The sequence below is a fragment of the Austrofundulus limnaeus genome, unplaced genomic scaffold (genome assembly GCF_001266775.1).
Source record: "Austrofundulus limnaeus strain Quisiro unplaced genomic scaffold, Austrofundulus_limnaeus-1.0 Scaffold245, whole genome shotgun sequence".
NCBI classification, from domain to species: Eukaryota; Metazoa; Chordata; class Actinopteri; order Cyprinodontiformes; family Rivulidae; genus Austrofundulus; species Austrofundulus limnaeus.
The window spans coordinates 67,858-72,545 of NW_013952647.1; the positions used below are offsets into that span (position 1 = coordinate 67,858).

At 39.8% G+C, this 4,688-nt stretch overlaps 1 protein-coding gene across 1 annotated transcript in view; it reads left to right on the forward strand.

Annotated features, from left to right (window-relative positions):
* The window catches only part of plcxd1.1 (phosphatidylinositol-specific phospholipase C, X domain containing 1, tandem duplicate 1), a 21,363-nt gene that overhangs the window by 11,894 nt on the left and 4,781 nt on the right, over positions 1–4,688 (forward strand). The gene's annotated exons all lie outside the window — the stretch shown is intronic.

Below are 4,688 nucleotides of genomic sequence, written 5' to 3' on the forward strand. Positions count from 1 at the left end.
ACCATATATTTACCTACAAAAAAAAAAAGAAAAGATAAAATCTTTAACTCCTGACAGAGAAACAGAAAAGTGATGCTTGAACAAAAAGGATTTTTTTTTTACCTCATTCAATTAGTACTCCCTGTAACGTGTGAGCTATGATGGATGGAAACCTGTCTGCTGCGAGAACCACAGAGTCAAATAACTTTGGAGCACGGGAACTCGTCTCCCATTTATTCAAAGAACTCTCCTCTCTTTCTCTCCATACAGGGGAGGAAAAACAAAACAAAAAACTAAAGTCAAAGCACACAATATAAAACTCTCTCGTTTATACTATTACAAAAAGTGACTAACGATGATGCAGATTCACAAATCTCCAACAACTATGTCAAACATCAATCTCTGTGCAGCATGCAGTATGGTGTCATCTGCAGGTGTTGAAGAGCTCAGTCCCTCACTGGTCCAGACTGCTGGCTCCAAAGGGCCATTTAAAGAGTTCCTTCCACCTGTTCACCACCTATCAGAAAAGACACACACACAGCCACGTTAGGTAGAGAAAACAAGGGCACACCCAAACTGCAAAATAAATAAATAACAAACACAAAGGTGCCATTCACTGTATAAGACACTAGTCTGGTCTAAAATGTAATTTAAATAAAACAACAACATACAGACACATTGTGACAAGTCTAGAGGAGACAGCTTTTTATGCAGGCTATATAAAAATAAATGTACATCTACCTTAGTGGAACTTCTGACACTATGAGGAGGCCAGGGGTCTCATAGGCAGGCAGTATGAGGTGGATAAGAGGCGCAGGCAGGTCTCCAGATGATCATCAGTCTTTGTGGATCTGTTCTTGGACTTGATAATTTTCATGTGAAAGAAAGCTGACTCCTCTGACAGCAGACTCCAGAACTCTCCATCCATGCGACTTGTTGCTCTGAATTTGATCCCAATGTCATTTTGCAGAGTCAAAACCAAATTTTCAACCCAGAGCAGTCCAGACTGAAACAAGGACACGAATTTGGACACATCCATCCATCCTGGTGGACAACTGCATGTCTTTATAGCAGCCACAATCTCACTTTTATTTTTAAAATCATGGAAAAGCACATCTGCCACGCTTCTTTCATAACTTCGTCATCACTGAAAGACGTGTTGAGGCAGGTATAGGGCTGCATTAGCAGCCTTACCTTAGGAGGGGAAATCCGCCTCGTAGCGTATGCGCATTCTTCTGAAAGAAATGCTGTTCCACGTTATCCTTTTTGGACAAGCCAAGGCAGCGCTCAAATTACATATGAGTCCTCTTCCCACTCCAGGTGAAAATAATGTTTTTATTTGCTTTTTAGCTGTCTTTCGTTCATCATTTTTTTCCGCCTCACTGCCATGTTTTAACACACGAGACCATGTTCGGAGTGCAGTTTCACAGCACCCAAAACTCATGAGACTGGAGCGTGTTCAAGAATACAATGTTAAACAGACGTTGCAAAGAGTGCGTTTAAGGCTGCAATGTTAAACCATGTTGCGTTCTACAAGCTCCGTGATCCATTGCTCTGTAAGCTACTGCTAACAGGCTAAAGATCTACCGGTAGATCCCGATCTACTGGTTGGCCTGGCCTTCTCTAACTGAACCTCCAAATCTTAAACATAAGCCAAAGAAAATAAATGGGTCTTCAGCAAAGATTTAAAAGCCACAACAGTCTCTGCTGACCGAATATTAAGAGGTAAACTGTTCCACAGCTTTGGAGCAGCTATTGCAAAGGCCTGGTCACCTCAAGATTTCAGTTTGGATCCATGGACATCTAACAGGAACTGGTTGATAGACCTGAGTGCTCTGACTGGAGTGTAAATGTTAAGAAGATCACATAAATATGACAGGGCCAGACCATTAAAAACTTTAAAAACCAACATTAAAATCTTAAAATCAATTCTCAGGTGAACAGGAAGCCAATGGAGAGAAGCCAGGACCGGGTTTACAGTATGTGTTCATGCTTTTTAGTACTTGTTAAAAGATGAGCTGCTGCGTTCTGGACAGTCTGTAGGCGATGCAGAGATAATTTATCGAAGCCAGCATTCAAAGAATTACAATAGTCCAAGCGAGTGGTAATAAAAGCATGAATCACCCTTTCAAGGTCTTTAGTGGGGAGATACGATTTCACCTTAGCAATTAGTCTTTATTGGAAAAAACTTGACTTTACAACAGAATTAATCTGTTTATCCAATTTAAAGGCACCGTCAAAGAGAAAACCCAGATTCCTGACAGTAGAATGGCTGGATGAAAATAAAGGGCCAATGTCATCTGAATTTACTTTACCAAAAGTGATTACTTCGGTTTTACTCACATTTAGATTCAGAAAGTTTAGTTTTAGCCAGGTTTTTATATCATTCAGACAGCTGAAGAGTGGTTCCAATGGAGCGTCTCTGTTCAACTTAATGGACAATATAGACCTGGATATCATCAGCAAAGCAATAGAAAGTGATGTTATGCTTTCTGAAAATGGACCCCAAAGGCAACATATAAAGATTAAAAAGAAGTGGACCTAAAATGGACCCTTGGGGGACCCCACAAGTCAGAGGAGCTGCTGAAGAAGAGCATTCACCAAGGTGAACAGAAAAACTCCTATTAGTTAAATAAGATTCAAACCAAGATAAAACTGTGCCTTTGATACCAAGCAGCTGCTCAAGACGTGACAACAGAATGTTATGGTCCACAGCATCAAAAGGCAGCAGAGAGGTCTAAAAGCACTAAAACAGCAGAGCTTCCTGAATCAACTGTTAAAAGAAGATCATTAAAAACTCTTAAAAGGGCCGTCTCTGTGCTGTGACCTGGTTTAAAACCTGACTGAAAATTTCCACCAATGTTGTTGATAGTTAAAAACCCCTGGAGCTGATTAAAAACGACTCTCTAAAACCTTAGACAAAAAAGGCAGCTTAGATATAGGTCTGTAGTTTGATAAAACTGCTGGGTCGAGGTTGTTTTTCTTTAAAAGAGGCTGTACCACAGCATGTTTAAAAGCAGCTGGAACACAGCCTGATGAAAGGGACATATTAATCAAAACAACAACAATTGGATCAAGAATATGAAAAATGTCCTTAAACAGATGAGAGGGAACACTGTTTAAAGGGGAATTAAAAGGCTGCATATGATGCACAACATCCTTTAAAACAGCAAAATTCACCAACTCTAACTGTTGGAAGGCAGCTGAGGATGGAGAAGGTGAAGAGGGGTCTGTATCAAACTGAGCTGAGGAAGGCATCAGCGCAGAGATTTTTTTCAGTAAAAAAAACTTTAAAGACTTTTCACACAGTGCAGGAGATTCAACAATATGACCAGCATCAGAGGGATTCACAACAGAGTTAAAAAGGTTAAAAAGAACCTGAGGTCTGTGACTGTTTAAAACCACATTAGATAAAAAAGCAGACTTAGCAGCTCTAACAGCCAGTGACGGCTGGTATAAGTGGGCTAGTAGGGCTAAGCCCTCCCTGGTGTTCACAATAAAAATGTTAAAATAAACAATATTGTAAAATTATAATATAATTATATACAATTTATAAATAACAACTTAAAAATAAACAAAATTTAAAAATAATATATCTTATTTTGTGAAATTTACAAGGAAAACTGGTGCCAAAACCACCTGGGAAGATCCCAGGGCCGTTCTGCAGGGCTAACTTTTCACAGCCCATTTTCATATAATGTGTGTCCTGGTTCAGAATGATTGACATGCGTCTCGCCACGCCCCCTCGGTTTGCGGCTCATTGGGGCTAATTCTGTTCAGCRCAGGATCAGCCCAAAGCCACAGGATTCAGCCATTTAGGGTGYYCTTACAAAAACGTGCCTCCAGTGCCAGTGTATGTGGGCGTGGTTTGGTGTAGACTGGATACGATGCAAACAGCATTAACATGTCAAGAAATTGAGGCGTTAAACAACTTAGCTGAGTTTCTTAAAACAAAAAAGTGTTTTAGACCAGAACACACCAGGAGAAGCTTAAAGTTAAAGAGCTTGGACCAGATCTGCTGGATATGAAAAGCAACGGAACAAAGACAGAGGGAGAGTTTACACTCCATTATTTGCCAAGAACTGGATTAGCGACAGGCTAAGCTAACTGCTTTTAGTAAGGCTAATGGTTTGTTTTGATTCATTGCCTCGTTTTTAAAGCATCAGGATCTGACCCAGCATGGATTAAAACAGGTAAGAAAAAAGCTAAAATACTTTTGTAATGCTTTTGATCATAGTAGTGCTATAATATAGTTGTGCTTTTAATCATAGTATTATATAGTTATATTGTTTTATAATTGTTAACACAGCTTTAAATAAATATACCTTAGATGTACAACAATTTGTAGTTAATAAATTAACGTGTATTCATAACTTCAGTTGTTTTCTATATATTGAATATTYTAAWGRTCACTTGWAGCCATCTCCATACTGAATTAAATTTGTGCATTTATTTTTTTTAGGTTTGTGACATCATCTTGAGCCATTCACAAGCATCTGATCAGAGCTGCAGGCAGACGTTCCTGCAGGTCTCCAGTTCACCACCATGGAGGCTGCAGTGCTGAACAGGACCAAGCTAAACACTGAACAGGCTTCAGGAGCTGCAGTGGTGCTGTGGGGCTCTTCATGGAGAACAATCTGCATCTTCAGAGGCTGAGAGGAGCTGAACACTGAAGACAATCCAGACTTTCCTCAGGTACAACATCACAT